The sequence below is a fragment of the Chinchilla lanigera genome, unplaced genomic scaffold, assembly GCF_000276665.1.
Source record: "Chinchilla lanigera isolate Chin_1 unplaced genomic scaffold, ChiLan1.0 scaffold00386, whole genome shotgun sequence".
Classification (NCBI taxonomy): domain Eukaryota; kingdom Metazoa; phylum Chordata; class Mammalia; order Rodentia; family Chinchillidae; genus Chinchilla; species Chinchilla lanigera.
Genome location: NW_004955787.1, coordinates 1039 through 18985, shown reverse-complemented (window position 1 = coordinate 18985; position 17947 = coordinate 1039). Strand labels below are relative to the sequence as shown.

General features: G+C 46.1%; 1 pseudogene; it reads left to right on the top strand.

Annotated features, from left to right (window-relative positions):
- The first annotated feature begins 7645 nt into the window (after nucleotides 1-7645).
- LOC106147668 lies at nucleotides 7646-17712 on the top strand (annotated as a pseudogene).
- Nucleotides 17713-17947: the final 235 nt, after the last annotated feature.

Sequence of the window (17947 nt, the reverse complement as noted above, 5' to 3'; positions counted from 1 at the left end):
TTTTTTTAGTTCTCTTCCCTGACCCTTCAGATGTAGATGTGTCATAGAGCTGGGTCTCCCACTCATGATTGCACTTTGTACCATGAACATTGCCTGGGTGCTCTCACATTTCAGGCCATCCTTCAGCTATCCCTCAGTGAGATCCCAGTGGCCCTGGGGTATGCAAGTGGGTGTCAAGAAGGTAGTATGGGATGCACACTTCTGGATTCTGTCTCTTGGGCTATGAGGATGTCAGCTCCCACCATAGGCACCTTCCACTGTAGATCTGCTGTGCAGATTTCAGCATGTTGTGTCTTTGTTTTAATTCAGTTCCAAGTATTTTTTCTCTTGTGATTTCTTCACATAGGCTCCTTAGAAGTATTAGTTAATTTCCAAATATTCGTTGCTTTTGTAGATATTTTTATCTCGATTAATTCTATTGTCAGTGAATGTTTCCTGTACAAGTTCAGCATTTAGAAATTTATGGAGGCTGATGTTTGGCCTAGCACATGTCTTGGGGAGCAGACCACATGTACTTAGAGAGGCCAGGTGTTCTACAGTTGTTGGGTGGAGTCTTCTATCCACGTGACTCGGGTCACTCTGGGCAGTCTGTATTTGAAGTCTTCAGTATCCTTACCAGGTTCTTTTTATTTCGTTTTCTGCCAGCTAGAAGGGTGGGAAGAGTCTTAAAATCTCTGACTATGACTGTGAACATGCCTGTCCTCCCTCTAGTTCTGCCCATTTTCTCATGATCTTTGAAGCTCTGTCGTTGGATATGTAAGCACTTCAGATGGTTGTCTCCTCCTGGCAAATGACCCAGTGAGCTTTTCTCATTAGGAAATTTCTCTCTCTCTCTCTCCACCCCCCTCTCTCTTCCTGCTTCCTTCCCCCTCTTTCTCTTCCTTCCCTCTTTTGTTTGTTTTGTTGTTGTTGTTGTTGTTTGTTTGGCTTTTTGTGGTGTTGGGAGTTGAAGCCAAGGCCTTGCACATGCTAGGTAACCACATCCTTTATGTCTTGTGTTGTTTTTTGCCTTGAAATCCACTTGATCTGATACTGAGTAGTGACATCAACTTTCTCAGGCTTGCCCTTTGTATGGTACATCTTTTCCTTTGCTTCCATTTTCAACCTGTTTTGATCTCTTTATATTTTAAAAGCATCTTTTGTAGACAGCATGTAGTTGTATCTTACTTTTTGATCCTTTCTTACACTCTCTGTCTTTTATTTGGAGCATTTAATCTGTTTGTATTTAATCTAGTTAGTGATAAATCTGGGATTAAGTCTGCTATCTTATATTTGCTTTCCATGTGTTAACTTCTGTTTTTGACCCTTTTGTGCTCCTTCCTGCCTTCCCTTGTGTCAATCAGATATAGTTGCATGTCAGGTAATGATGGGATATGTTTTGAGAAATGTGTCTTTACATGTTTTCATTCTTGTTTAAACACCATAGAGCAGTGATGATGAACCTTTTAGAGCTTTCAATTATGACAAATAGCCCCCTATGGCCATAAATTCACCACCACTGCCTTCGAGTACATTTATACAGACCTCAATGGTATACTCTGTCTATATCTATACACCTAGGCTACATGGCACATACCATCATATATATGGTTCATTGTTGACTAAAAAATTGTTAATATGGTACATGACTTTCTACACTTGATTTCTTAGCTGTACCTTTTATTTTCTTCCTGAATGTTGCTTATGGATTAACAGTTGCATCCTTTTCAAAGTCAACATAGTCAGTGTTGTCTCTGATCCACCTCGCAAACGTAATAACCAGTTACTAGTATCATTCCATGTACCTACCCTCCTTTTTCACTGTGCTGCTATTGCCCTACACTTTACTTTTGTACACATCAGAAACTTTACCTTGGAATATTAATTTTGCTTTAAATCATCAGTTGTCTTTTTAAAAAAACTTAAGAAATTATTTTTAAAGCAGTTTTGTTTTATTGTACTAGGGACTGAACCCAGGGCCTTCACACTGAGCTATTTACCCGGCTCCCCGATTTTTTTTAGACAAGAGTAAACTTAGTATTGCCCAGGCTGGACTTGAATTTGTAACCCTCCTGCTTCATCCTCTCAGAGTACTGGGTTACAGATGTGTGTCACCATGCCTGACTAAAACACAGTATTTGTATTTATTCACCTACTTACTGTTTGTGGTACTTTCCTATAGATCAAATTTCTATCTGGAATTAAATTCCTTTAGTTGTAAGACTATCCTTTAGCTTTTTTTTTTTTTTTTTTTTGGTAGTATTGTTATGCCATTGTGGTGGTGGGGAAGCCGTGCTAGCTTTTCTTTATCCAGAAAGACCTTTATTTCTCCTTCCTTTTTATTTATTTATTTACTTACTTACTTACTTACTCACTCACTTAATTTTTTGGTTCTGAGGATTGAACCCCAGGCCTCAAGGATGTTAGGCATGTGTTGTACCCCTGAGCTTCACCTCCAGCTCCTCTCCTTCCTTTTTTAAGAAACCTGGCTATAGAATTTAGGGATAATTTTTTTTTCTTCACGCACTTTAAAGATGTTCTTGGGGCCGGGGATATAGCTTAGTCGCACAGCACCTGCCTGGCAAGCATAAGGTCCTGAGTTCAATTCCCAGTATCCCTCCCCGCAAAGAAAACCCAAAACAACAAACACTGTACTAAAGATCTTGTTCTGTTGTTCCAGTGAGAAATTGTAATAGCTTATCCTTATTCCCAAGCATAGCATGCCCGGTTCCATGGCTGTGCCCAGGCTTTTCTCTTTATCTGTGGTTTTCAGCAGTTTGCCATGATTGTTCTTAGATTTCTTTTCTTAACCTGATTGAGTTTTCCTGAGTTTTTGATCTTTAAAATTGGGGAGTTTTTAGTCATTATTTCTGCAAATATTTTTTTGCTTGACCATTTTCACTTTTGCTACTTCCTGTGGCTTTAGTAAGTTACACAGTTTGATATTGTCATTTAGGTCCCTGTGGCACTATTTACTGATTTTCCTTTAATTTTTTCTTCTCTCTTCTTCAGCTTAGATAATCTCTATTGATCTGTTTTCTAGTTCACCAGGTTTTTCAAAAAATAATTCCCAATCTGCTATTAACCCTGTCCTATAAATTTTTATTTCAGTTATTGAGATTTTCAGTTCTATATTTTCTATAATTTGTATTTCTTCCTGGGCATGATGGCACATACTTGTAATCCCATTCTGGGAAGCTGAGGCAGAGGATCACAAGTTAGAGTCCAGCATGGGAAATTTGGTAACTTAATGAGACCCTGTCTTAGAAAGAAAGAAAGAAATAAAGAAGGGAAGGAAGAAAAGAAAAAGGGATGTGGGTAGAGCTCTGCACATGTGATCTGGGTTCAATCCCCAGTACTGAAATTTTTTCTATTTCTCTGTATACTCATCCAGATAAATTGTTTTGTAATTATTTGAGTGCATTTTAATTTTAAAAAAATATCTAAATAGCTTCTTTGAAGTTTTTATCTGATACAGTCAACATCTGTGCCATTTTGGGGTCAGTTTCTATTAACTGGTTGGCTTCCCCACATACACACACACACCTATGGATCATATATTCCTGCTTCTTTGTGTGTCTAGTAATTTTTTGTTTGTGTGCTAGACATTATAAATAATTTATAATGGAGACTCTTAAGTCTGTTATCTTGCTCTGAAAAGTGGTTGCTTTTTTTCTGGCAGGAAGTTCAGTTATTGGCTGTTCACCTTGGACTTCTGTAAGTTTGGTTTGTGCTTTTTTAGGTCAGGTATGGAAAGCCTTTCCCAGACTCCTTTATGACAGGGACTACACTCTGCCTCCTTTCAGACCTTGCTGAGGCATGGTTTCTAGCTTTGTTCTAGTATGACTCTAGCAGGCTTTACTCCATGGTGGAATCCTTACTCCTCAACCCAGGCCACTATAGCATCTCAGCTGCTCTTAGCTGACCGCTCTTACCTGTCCATTTGACCCTGTAGTGCCATTCTCTGCTTAGCCCTGTGCAGTTTACGCTGGGCTTAGGCAACCTACCCTTCAAACAAAGACTCATCAGGAACCCCACATAGAGTCTTCTACCACCCAGGATCCCCATTTCCCTCCCTGCCTCTACCTTATTGTCACAAATTTCATCACTCTAGCTACCTCAAGTTCTGATATTTGCCTTCTCAGCTTAATGTGACCACTGTGTTCTGCCTGGATTTGTGGCTAGGACGTTGTCTCCGGGGCAGAGAACACTGGGAGGTTCACATCATCAGCAACCTCCTCTGCTTGCTGTCCAGTGCTTGTAGAAGTTACCTTGTATGTTTTGCTCACTTTTATGGTTGTTTATAGACAATGACTAGTCTGGTACTGATTATTCTATTATCATAGCCACTTCCCTATTGTTCTTGCTTTATAAAGGATAAATCTGCTTATTTGCCAGACGGATACTGATGGTTCTTCATTCTGAATTGTACCCTTTATCACCAGTAAGTGTCATAATGGTCTGTCTTAAAGGTGTTTTTGGCTCTGAATTCAATTTTTCCTATGAAGATGGGCCCCCTCTTTCTTGTTTGCCTTCTCTTAGTGTATCTGCCAGTAGTCCCTTTGGAGTCTCTTACTAGCACAGATCTAGATTTAACATTGGGATCCAATCATAAAACTGTTGAATGTGTTTATAATTGTATACTTCATACAGATATACAGGGCAGGTACAGGACACTAGTTAGATCCTAGTGAGGTGGGAGAAGAGAAGAAAATAATGCTGATTTTGACATTATTTATGGTAAATGGCAGATAAACTGTCAAATGTGAGGTTGACTGCTGATATCTTTGGCCCCCAAATGACAAAGAAGGAGCAAGCCAAGTGAATTTAACCAGCATCCATCTCTTTCATTACGCTTTCTGTATCTGTTAGTTACATAACCGGTTCTCTAGCCGTAATCCCCATGAGTTTCAGACCTAATCCTTCTGGTAAGTAGATTCAGTGTTGTCTGCCAGACCATTTGCTGTGGTTCTACAGTTATCTCTTACAACACTGGGATTAATCTTCTTGTCCTTCCAGAAGAGCTTATGGGAGCAATATCCTTTGAGTTCTTACACGTTCAAAAATGTCTGTTTATTATCTTTACAGTTGAGTGACATTTTGGCTAGATATAAAATTCTTGGGCCACATACCTCCTTAGCCCATGTGAGCATCACTCTGGCTTGCTGGCACAGATGTAGCAGAGAATATTCTGAGCATAACCTGTACTTTACCCTCTTGATCAGTATGATCTTCTACCAAAAGGACCGCATCAGCTATTAAGTCTAAGAGTTTTATTAGAGCATATCTTAATGTTGACCATGCTATAGATTTTCTTTGGACTCTGACTTCCATTTCAAGACATTAAAACTACTTTCTATATAAGTGAACCCCAACAGCTCATCTCTTTCATTATTTTCCCATAATGTCCATCTCAATTCTTTCTTTCTCTCTTAATTTTGCTCACTTTTCTTTCTTCATACCCTGCATATACAGTTCCTTTCTGTCTTATTCAGGATCTTGTCTCCTGCTGTTTCTGATTCCCCTTCCTTTCTTCCTATCTTTCCTTCCTTTTTTTTTTCTTGAAACAGGGTCTAACTGTGTAGCCCAGGCTGGCCTCAAATGCATGGCGATCCTCGTGCCTCAGCCTCCCAATTTCTGGGATTGCAGGTATGCACCACCACACCCAGCCACTTCGTTTCTTTAAGTTGTTGTCTTCCACTTCTTTCCTGAGCTCTGCCTGGTCCACTCTCCTGTTTTGCTGCTTTTGGTTTTTGTTTTATAGGATAATTTATAGATGTAATTTAGTTCATTTAGTTTTATTTTAATTCATGAGTAAGTCACTTAGTGACCATTTTGCTGGCATCTGAGGAATGAATGTTGCCATTTGTTTTTCCTGTTTCTTTTCTGCTTTGCTTTTGTGTTATTTTTATAGGGATAAGTGTTTCTTTTTTAACAAATGGTAATTTTAGGAGGCATTTAGAAAAAAATAGTTCTGACAGAGCTCTTGGTGCTTAGGACCAATAGGGCCAGGCCATATACAAGATTGAATGGTAGAAGAAATGGCCATCACTGGGTGTCACAGTGTTGGCAGAGTGAGTGCTTCTTATGTTGTGTGGGAATGATGCCAAATGCCATATAGGACATAGGACAGCCCTACATAACCAAAAATGCTGTATACTAGTCAGTTTTTATACACTATAACAAAATACCTGCGGCAGGTTAACTTTAAGAAGAAGAGAGATTTAGTTGGCTTACAGTTCCAAAGAGTGAGAGTCCAAGATCAGGCAGCCCTACTGGTTTGGACTCCAGTGAAGACCTAATGGATGGCATCACTTCATACCAGAAATGTATGAAGGGAATAGATTACATCACCAGACATGATGTCAGAAAAACTTAGGCCCCATAGTCCTTTTCAAGGGAACAGGTCCAACTGACCTAAGGATGTCCTGCTAGGCCCTCCTCTTAAAGGTTCTTCACCATCATTGCCACACTGAGGACCAAGCTCCCAGCATGAACCTTTAGGGAGATATGCTGAATCCTACCTAGCCATAGATGTTTGACCATACAGCCAGCTCTGATTCCTGGGGGCCCCCTGCTTGCTGCAGGAAGCACATGTTGGGACAGGAGGCTTCCTGTTCACCAGCACTGAGCATGGGCACTTGACCCCCAGAGAGAAGCTGGCTTCCTAATGACTCCATGCAGGTCAAAAATGCTACATAATTCCTTATCTTGTTCAGCACCCTGCCCCTCACAGAACCAGGCCAGGAACTAGGCTTCCCCACAGCCTGGGGAGGAGCACTACTGTGCAGCCCTTTTACCTCTGGTCTTGTCTTGCCCTTGTCCTGGGCCTTAGTTCACTTTCTATTACTATAACAAAGTGCCCGAGACCAAGTATAGTATGAAGAATAGAAGTTTATGTGGTACACAGTTTTGCTCTTGGGCTGGAAAGAGTTAGCATCTGGAGCTAGCATCTGGCAGGGGCCTTAGTGCTGCCTTACAGCATGGCGGAGGACATCCTGTGGTCTCAGAGCAAGTATGTAGCTCTGGTCTCTTTCTCTTTTTATGAGCCATACCATTAATGCCATTGCAGGGGCCCCATCCTCATGACCACATCTAACCCTAATGACCTCCCAAGGCCCCACCTCCACATGCCATGGATTTCTGGGAGACGCATTCAAACCACAGCTACCACCCACAGCCTGTTGCTTCCCACTCTTGGCAGCTCTTTAGCCCCTTCTCATACACAATTTCCTTAACTGCTTAGTGTTGTGAAGGTGGGGTTTGCATTTCTCATCCTCCCTGAGATGTGGGTGTTGACCAAGCTTCCTCCGGGAGAAATGTCAGCTCCACGCTGCTGCCAAACTGGAATTGTTGCCTCTTACTAGGTGTGAAGGTGCAGTGTATTCCCCACAGCAAAGGACCCAGAGCCACTCCCTAATAAGGGAAGGAGTTTTTCAGAACAGGCTGAGGGAGAACCAGAGTCCTTGGTGTCATAGCCACATGGTCAGCTGAGGACAGAATGCTCCTGGGGAAGAGGTAGAGGAGTCAGCTGGATGGGAGTGAGTGTGACTGTCAGGGTGCCTGAGCTCTCTCATAGATCCCACTGCGTGGTGGCCTATGGCTGAGCACCACTGCCTCAACCCAAGAGCACCTAATGCCACCCCTGCCATCTTCCCTCTTACAGGTGTGCAGCACTCACCAACTCACCAACCCTGGGATCTCTGACGTTACAATCCGGCCAGACCGCAAGATTCTGGCCACTGCAGGCTGGGACCATCGCATCCGTGTGTTTCACTGGCGGACAATGAAGCCACTGGCAGTGCTGGCTTTCCACAGTGCCTCTGTCCACTGCGTGGCCTTTGCCACCGATGGCGTGCTGGCTGCTGGATCCAAGGATCAGCGCATCAGCGTCTGGTCACTGTATCAGCGCACGTGACTCAGCCACTCCCCCATCTACAGACTCGAAAGACAAGAGGTAGGCATCTCCCTCCAGCACTGGCCCAGTCAAGTGGACACTGACCATCAAGGGCCCCTAAGGACCAGCAGGTGTGGCCCAAGGACCATAGAGTCTTCGGTTTTTTCATGAGGCTCACTATTGCTTCTGTGAACTATGGCATCCATATGACAGTGGCCCTGGTGACCAGCAAGACATCGGGCACCTATACCCTATGGAGAGGCCTGGCTTGGTCCTGGCAGTACTACCAGCCTGAGGATATTGTATAATAAATTTTCTGTTGCAACCTCTTCCACTGGTCCCTCTAGTTAACAGTCAGAGCCCTCAGGTCCCCTTGAATAGGGTTCTGCTGGGCCTTGCTATTTAGCGAGTGACCCTGAGTGGGTTCCAAGGCCTCTAGAGGCCACAGATCTTAACTGTAGCTTTCTGCTGATGTCTACATAGCTCCTTGTACCAGAGGTTGGCAGGAGCTCCTGACATCCAAGACTGAGGCTAGCACTGGGCAAGGATAACACTGAACTCCAAGGAAGTACAGCAGGAAAGGGGCTGATGCTGGATGGCCAAGGTAGTCGAGGCAGGAGCTCATAGCGTCCAAAACAAGGCCAGACACTGGATGGGGAAGAGGGGTCAGTCTTAGAGAGTGTCTGTCAGTTAGGGTTTGCTCCAGGGACAGATTTAATATATTTATTATGTATAATAAATGTTCTATGTAGTTATATATAAGTATATATTACATATGTTACATTAAGTATTTTATATATGACATATAATATATGTGATATATATGGTATATATATGAGGAACTCACAAGAAGCCTTACACTGGCTGCCTATAGAGTGATGGGTAGAAGATGCAGAGGAGCCATCTCTGTTCTGAAAAACAAGAATCTAGTCATTAGTCAAAGACCTGGAGCTCACTGCAGTGTCAGCCTGAGGGGATATTGGAAAGCCAAAGGGTCTGCACAGGAAGGCTGAGGAGTCTGCTGGAAACGTGAAGGAGATGAATGTCCAAAGTTCTGGCAAAGATGAGCTCCTCCAAAAAACCAAAAGGGAAGATTTCTCTCCCTTTTAATTCTCTCCGAGCTACAAACCTATTGGCTGGTGCCACCCACATCCAGGGTTGGTCTGACCTCTTCAGTTTTTAGCTCACCAGTCAGTCATCCAGATATATCCAGAACTGTGCTTCACTAACCGATTATGCATTTCTTAATCCATTCAAGTTGACACCACAATTATCTATCACAGAGGATTAGGTGGTGGGGGTAGGGCCATCTCCAAGTGATTCTGGCAGAGGCCTAGAGACACTGAGATAGGCAAAACCCTCACAATAACTAAAGACACAAGCTCCACCTCGTGATTGCACAAAGCAGCAACAGCATAAAAGCTAGGAACAAGCCTCCACTGCCTCCTGCACAGGGCCAGCCCAATGAGTATCCTCTACTATTGATAGGGAAGGAACAGGACTCTGAATGTGTGAGTGGGGCTTACAGATGGATCCCAAAGAAACAAGGACCTCTGCACTTTGTCCTTAATGGCAGAAGAAACCAGCCCCTTCTGAGTCTGGCCCTTTCTAACTGAAGAGCCGGAGTCCCCCCAGGTGCTGCCCTGCAAGGCGGTGCCATGTTCAGGACACCACCTCATTCCTGGCGCCCCAGATAAGGAAGCACAGAGCATATGCTGTGCTGAGGACACTACTGCAACCAAAGGGTCTGCTGTCTCCAGTTTGTACCCACAGAGACCTAGAGCACAGGTGTGGGGGCAGGAACACAGGGGGGAGGGTCCAGGTGGCTGGAGAATTAAATGGGTCAGTAATTGAAACAGGCCCACAGGGGAGCCTAGAAAGGGCTCTGACAGTTGGGTTGGTGGTAAGTTGGCTGAGACATGGAACCGAAAGATGGGCACACCTTTCAGATGCATGATGACCTTGGTATGCAGGCAAGAAAGTGATCTGGAGGCTGAGGGATTGGCACATTGGAGATATGTCATGCAAGGCCCATGTGCCCACAGTAGGCGGGTCCAGAGGACACACTGTTAGCCCCCATGGAGAGGGATAAAGTCACTGAGGGAGCCCAGCATCCTTAAAGAGCTCTGTGACTGCTCTTCTCTGCAGGCCAGAGTTAGGGTGGGAACCAGGTGCAGTGATGTGTGCCTGTAGTCCCAGCTACCCGGAGGGCTAATGCGGGAGGATTGCTTGAATGCCAGTGCTGTCCGCTTTTGATGTTAACAGCTCTCCTTGCTGCTCAGAGCTAGCAGCTACCACCAGCCTCGGGATCCCTTCTGGCCCCAGGAGAAGGTGGTTCCCGGGGATTCTTCCTTGCTCTCTGTCCTTCTCTGGTGCCAGTCCCTTCAGTGTTACTAGACCCTCTGCTGGTGGCTTTTGTTGCCAGCAGCCTCCCATGTTACCAGCTCAGTCTGCTGTACTTGAGATGGAATTCACAAATAGACAAGAATATTCCACCCAGAAGATGCTCGTTAGGATTTATGCCACAGCAGAAGGGGAAGCAATGCCCAGGCTGACCCACTAAGAGCCCAGGTTGGTTACGTAGGGGAAAAAGCTGGCACATGCTCAGTGTCAGACTTTAGCCATCACGGGGAGGGGTGCCCAGCAGACCTGACTGAGGAGGGCTGCAGAAGGCCAAGGAGTGTCTCTCATCCAGAGAGCTCAAGGAGTATCACTTAATTGTCAAGGACAAGGCAGGAATGGTTTCTGTAATGGGCAATAGAATAAGAGCCACCCTCAGAAGAGTTTAACTGGCAGAAACCTATGGCCAGATCAGTGTCCTGGGTTCCCCAGAGATGGACTTGCCGGGCCACCTACCAGAGTTGACTTGATCCACATAAGCAGAGGCATTCTAGATCTGGTGAGCAGAAGTCTGACCTGGTCATGACACGGTTTCAATCACAGGCCAAGAGCCCTCCTTTTGGGGTGCGTTCAGTCCCTTGAGGAAAGTCCCTGCCACCCTGCCAACAGTGCATACTTCTCATCCTCCTCCCAGCCTCTCCCAGGGGCCTAGCACACTGTCCTGAGAAGTGTTAGTGTTGACCGGGGAAGGCAGACCCACATCTAAGTGTGAGACCTCCCAGCTCAGGCACAAGCCTGACCCCACTGGTCATATTAGGCAGAGGTGGCTGCCAGTGTCTCAGGGAACTGTGTCCGTTCTCCTTGAGCCACTGGGATGTTGGACACATCACAGTCACTGAGTGTATGCGAGGAAGGGTGACCCAGGTTTAGGTGGCAGCAACCTGAACTCGTCAGTCACCAGAGGAAGCTGCTGGGTGGCTGCCCTGTGGATGCTGGTCAAAGCTGTCACAGTTGTTAGTTTCTGATGTCCTGACCACAGTAGTGTGTTCGAGGCCTTCACCTAGTCCTTGAGGATGCAGAGACGATGGAGGGTATGCAGGCTTGTTGAGGAGGTCAGGCCACAGCACAGTCTCAGGTTCCAAGACAGACTGTGCTTCTGGGGCAGCAGCCACTGCTGCCACAGTGCTGAGCACCTGGCTCAGAGTGTGGACCAGCTCTACCTCCACAAAGCATCAGGGCCATTATATGGGTGTCTAGATCAAAGTGGCCTGTCCTGGTGGCCAGACCAGAGGATGACGGTAGCGTAGGTTTGGCCTTTTGATGCCGAGCAGCAGAGAATTCTGCCCTATGAGCCCTCACTGAAGCAAAGCTGCAAACACACAGGGTTGGGGGGGTGACCCTGGCCATCCTCGTCCTCCTCATCCTCCATGGGCACTCAGTGGGAGGTGGCCTTGTCGAGGTGAGGTAAGCAGCAGATGAGGTGGCAGTACAGGCCCTGCCTTGGCTCCAACCCCCAGGTTCCTGGGCACTGGGCAGTGGACCTTGCTCCTTGAGAGCCTCTGGAATGAGAACAAGACCCCATAGGTGGGGGCTCCTACCCCCATTTACGTCCATGTTGTCTTTTACATCACTGCTATAGGCACAAAAACAATCTACAGGTGAAGCTAGAGGTATAGCTCAGTTGTAGAGTGCTACCTAGCAGGTACAAGGCCATGGGTTTAATCCCCAGCTCTGCAAAAACAAACAAAAAGAATGGACTAGCGCCAACAGCCATGGGGTATGCATTCCAGACACAGGGACAAGGGTGCTGTGAGCCTGTGCAGTTTGCTAAATGCAGAAATGCTCTCTTCCAGAATGTCCAAGGAGAGCTGCAGTTCATGGGCCACCAGCATCTTACCTGGACAATCAGATGGTCAAGAGGTTATGTTGGCAGGGACACAGACCTGGCACCCAAGTGTCAGTTCCTTAGCCCTAGGGTTTTTTCATTTTCTTTTCTTTTTTTTTTCTTGAGTGCTAAGGGTGGATCTCAGGACCATGTGCGTGCTTTGGGAACCCTATCACTGAGCTCTGGCCTTGGCCGTCCTCACATTTTCTAAGTTAAGGGCAGAGCACAGAGGGATGGTTTGGGAATTAGATTTTTATAAGGAGAGTGCAACCTACTTTCCTGGAATGTGTAGTTCACAGGGTTCATGCTGCTATGAGGATCCAGTTCCTGATATAACAGGAGGTGGAGCGCAGGCTGTAATGCGAGTGATGGGGAGCAGCTGTAAATACAGAAGAAACTTCAAGGCAACAGCCTGTACAGTGCCATCCTATCCAACACCCTAGGTGGGATTTCTCTAGCTACCATTTCACCACCATGCAAATGGCCTGCTCTTCCTTGGAGGTGTATCCCACACCCTGGTCAGTTAGCAAGGCCTTCCTGGAAGTCCAGCAGCTGTAGAGGAAGGCCCAGCCTGGCCATTGCCTTTCCCTTCCTGTCACACACCTGGAGGCAGCAGCCAGAACACATCTGCTAACAGCTGCCATAAGCCCTTCTGCTCGTTAAGAGCTGAGGGCCATTGTGGGCCCTGCAAACTGTGTCCACACCTGTGCACCCTGGGTGGCCCCTCCCAGTCTCGATGGCTCCTCTGCACATCTGCCATGAGGGCTGCAGGATTTGGGTGGCTTTGCAAATTCAGCACTCTGGTTTTCTCCCCGGTTACTAAATGCCTTTTCTGGTTACTTTGGCTCTTAACCAAGCAGCTTCTTTAGTTCTTGAACTTAGGTGCTTATTTCCTTCAGATTTTAATATTGCATAATCTGAAATGGCTCCACCATGAGGCTTCAATACCATGGCTATCAGTGTTATCTGCCCAGCAAACAGATGGTTCTTATCAGCTGGCAGGAAGGCTAGAGAAGGTATCAAGCAGAAAGGATGTATGGCCCAGAGGTCCCCGAACTTCTGTGTGCAATATCCCCAGGACAGGCATAGGGAATGGTGGCGCCTGGAGACAGCATGTGGGACCCCAGCCTCACTTGCATCACAAGCCATTGTGCCTGCAGTGACATTTTCCAGGGCATCTAGCAGGTCACTAAGAGAAAAGCCAGTTTTTTGTCCTTTCCAAGGGGTCTTCCATAACACTCCCCCCACATCTTCAGGAGGCTGCTCATGATAAAATAAATAAATAAATAAATAAATAAATAAATAAATACATACATACATACATACATACTCATGTGGAAATTGCAACGGGTGTTTCTTGTGCTCAGTGCCGATTCTGGGGGGTGTATTCTGCCATAATATTAGGGGCAGAGAGAGTTTCCATGGGTCAAAGGCACAGGCATGACATATCTGTCTGCTCAGGGGCCTCAGAGGGCTGTAGTCAGGATGGCAGCAGGACAGAGCTCTCTGCTCCAGGGGTCTGCCCCAGGCCCTCTCTTGACACCCTCGATATAATGAATGGCAGTGACTCCACAGCCAGCGAGGGTGGCTTTGGGGTAATTCATTCAGTAACTTTAGTGGCCCGGGGTGGGATCTGGACATGGTTTCAGAGCCCATGGATTCTTCCCAGGGTACCTAGTACACTTAGCCACTGCTAAAGGCACACGGGGACAGGCACTGTGATCACAAGAACAGCAGGTGGGCAGCTCTGCAAGGATACAGCACACACATCTTCATGTCTCCACGTGGTAAGCTTTGCCTCTGGAGAAACCTGCTGCCGGAAGCAAGGGCCTCCCATTTTGACAGTGCCACTGTGTGCCACCCTCACTGGCCGCACAGGTATGAGGGACGGGTCCAGCCATCATCATCTCCTGCAGGGTGGGGCACCTACCCAGCACTGCCTGTCGGTCTCGTTCTCTTGGACAGCAGCCTGGGGTGCCTTTCCCTTTTCTCCCTAAATGTCTCAGATAGGATCGTAGTCACAAGCTCCAAGAAAATAGGGAAATCCACTCTGCATCCAGCATGATGCAGAGTGCATCCGGGACTCCTCAGGTCCTCCCTCAGACACCAATAGGTCAGCCAGTGCCCCGAGATTATCTGAGGAAGGATGCCTGAAGCAAAGTACCAGGGAGGCCATCACTGCAGCCTGGACTGGTTGTGCTGACGTGCGGTGCGTGTCTCCACACTCCTCAGGGAGAGATGCTCACTCAGGTGTTTCCAACCTGTGTCTGCCAAGAAACTGCAGCGCTCCCTCTGCACAAAAGGACTGTTTGCACAAAGGGAAAACATCCCTTCGGGGGGTTCTTTAGAAACGCTTGATTCTCAACTAGCTATAACTTCATGCAGAACCCAAGCATGGCAGACAGCAGCCTGGCACTGATGACATTAGATCTGAACTTGCTGTGCACCTGTGCCCTGCGTAAGCAAGCTGCTGAGCCAAGTCACCAGCCCCTCCAGCTCTTCTGCTCTGGAAGCACACGGCTTCTCCCTGCCCGGGAGGTGCTGCTTCTGCAATGGGATCTCAGCCCACATGCTGGTTTCCACGTCTCCTTCCTGTGGGAGATTCCTGCACCTGTCTGGGACCGTGGGGTACTCTTCTGAGACTCCCCTCTCATTTTGTGAACTTCCCCAGGTCAGTGCCTCAGCCCACACACCAGCCCTGAGGAGGCCTGTTAGGGAGGCCATGAGGAGCCAGGCAGAAGGAGGCAGTGGGGCAGCAGGGACGTATGGGAACAGCCAGGCACCGGGTGCTGAGCAGGGCAGACAGTCCACCAGCTGCGCTGGCCGGCTCTGGGAAAGAGGTTCCAAGCCTCTGCTCCCAGAGCTCATGCAGAATCCGAGCACCGGGTTGGGAGCTGGAGACGGCAGATCATGAAGGAAGTAAGATGTGGCCATGTGTGTGCCAAATGGAAAGGAACAGCAGCAGGCGCTTTCAAGGGGCTGCTTTTACCTCCAGCACTTCAAGTCTCCAGCAGCAGCAGCTCATCCTCCACCGCCTATGTGCACTCCCTGCAGGCCGACTACAGCCACCTTGTGCTTCAGCATCAGGACCAGAAACATTTGCTAACACACCTGTCCGACAAGCCCATTCCTGTTGGCCTTGCCTTAAAGGAGAGCTGCTTCTGTGTCACAGATAGAGGTGGCTGCTGTCACCGAGCCACAGATGCATCCCAAGGTTTCTGAGCCCAGCTGGAGCTCCATGGCTCAGGTTCAGGGTGACATCACCACAGTCTGTTGACAGGGGAGCTAGGAATCGTCACTGACACTCAGATGGGAAAATCTTGCCTGGTATATGAGAAAGATGGAGTATTAACATAGGGCACATGTGGCTGAAGATGCTCGTGTGTGTGTGTGTGTGTGTGTGTGTGTGTGTGTGTGTGTGTGTGTTTTCTTGTACAGAGGATTGAACCCAGAGCCTTGAGCTACATTCCTAGGTGTTTTGTTTTTTTTTTAAATTTTGAGACAAGGCATTGCTAAATTGCCCAGGCTGGGCTTCGACTTGGAATCCTCCTGCCTCAGCTTCCTGAGTAGCTTGGATTATAGTCATATATCACTGTACCCAGATCTGCTTTGTCTTTTTATAGGTGTGGAATGTTAAAAAATTGGGCCACTTAGTTTCATCCCATTGCAGTTATCTGTTACTGCATTAATAAACTACCCAAATCTTAGCCATATAACAGACTAATTCTGTGTACCTGGAGGCTATGGGTCAGAAAATTTGAGAGGAGCCTGCCGAGGTGTACACCTGTAATTCCACTACTCTCAAGGCTGAGGCAGCAGGATCACAAATTAAGGATTTTGTGAAAGCCTGTTTTAAAAATTAAAGGTATGTCTGGGAATATAATTCAGCAGCACAATGCCTGCCTGGTAAGCACAAGGTCCTGAGTTCAATTTCCTGTACCAAAAAAATAAATAAATAAATAAAGGGGAGGAGAGCTGAGATATATCCCAGTGCAAAGGACCTGAGTTCAATTGGCAGTACTAGAAAATAAAGAAAGAGAGACGGATGGGAGGAAGGGAGGGAAGGAGGAGAAAAAAGGAAAAATTGGGAGGAGCACACTTTGTCTCTGTTCCACATGGTAGCTACCACGGCTGAGGGTCCATTCCCATCCTGGCCTCTTCATTCACATGCTGGACACCTTGGCAGTGGCCACTAGAGTGCTGAGCACCGCAGCGAGCATTAACAGAAGTACTTTTGTACGCTCTCCCCATGTAGATACCATGGGGGAGTCAGACATCCTGCAAGGGATCTCAAAGAGCACATCCAGCAAGCCAGGGGGAGCCCAGAGCCTTTTATGATATGATCAGCTCTCAAGTCAGAGTGATGGAGGACGGTCAAGGTTTTTGCAGCTTTTACAAAATAAGACTCTCCTTCGTTTACAGACAATCAAGACCCCAGAAATGGGGGGAGGAACTTGGACCTGTGTGAGTGGGCTTTTGCACCATCAGCAGAGTTCTTCAACATAACAAGAAGTTTGCTATAAAAAGAGACTCGCCATCAAAAAGAACAACATAGCCAAGCATGATGGTACACACCTGTAACTGCGTGTTGCTGGCAGGAGGATTTCACATTGAAACCCAGCCTGTGCAATTTAGCAGTTTTGTGAGACTCTGTCTCAAAAAGGGGTGGGGATGTAGCTCAGTGGTAGAGTGCTCCTCGTTTCAATCCCCAGGACTGCCAAAAACAAACAAACCCTACAAAACATTGCTAAAGGAAGTTAAAGACATAAATAAATGGAAACTCAGCCCATGCTCATGGATCAAAAATTTATTATTGTTAAAATGTCAATACTACCCAGAGCAATCTATAGATTCAATGTAATCTTCATTTAAAAATCCCAATGATATGTTTTACCAAAAGACACAAGCCCATCCTAAAATTCACATGGAATCTTAAGGGACCCCCAATAGCATAAATAATATTGAAAAAGAACTAAATTGGAGGACTCATACTTCCTGATTTGAAAACTTATTATAAAACTACAGTATTCAAAATAATGTGGTGCTGAGATAAAGATAAACACAGACCAATGGAATGGAATAGAATCCCCCACATATTTGGTATTTTGAGAAGCATGCCAAGACCATCCAGTTTTTTTAACGTGTGCTAAGAAAATTGGATACTCACATGCAAAAGAATGAAACCCATCCTTACCTAACACCATATACAAAAATTAACTCAAAATAGATCAAAGACTTAAATGTAAGATCTAAAATTGTAAAACTCTTAGAAGAAAACATAGGGGAAAAGCTTTATGACATACCATTATGTTTCACAATGATTTATTGAATATGACACCAAAGGCTACAGGCAACAAAGGGAAAACAGACAAAATTGGACTTCATGAAAATTTAAAAATGTATGCATCAAAAGATGCCACAAACAGAGTGAAAAAGCAACTCATATAGTGGAAGAAAGTATTCCCAAGTCTTGTGTCTAATAAGGGACTAGTATCCAGAATGTATAGAGAACTCCCAAAAACTCAGCAAAAGATTCAGTGTTGCTGTGGTGCATGCCTGTAATCCCAATACATGGCAGGCTGAAGCAGGAGGATCATCATGAGTTCAAGTGCAGCCTGGGCCACATAGTGAGTTCAAGGCCAGGCTGAACTACATATCAAGAGCCTGTCTCAAAAAACCAAACTAACCAACCAAATAAAAACCCTTCAATATAAAAATGAAGCTGGGTGTGGTGGCACCCAGCTACTCTGGAGGCTAAGGCAGGAGGATCACAAGTTGGAGTTTCTCATGAGCAGGTTAGCAAGACCTTGTCTTAAAATTTAAAAAATAAAAAGGGCTGGGGATAT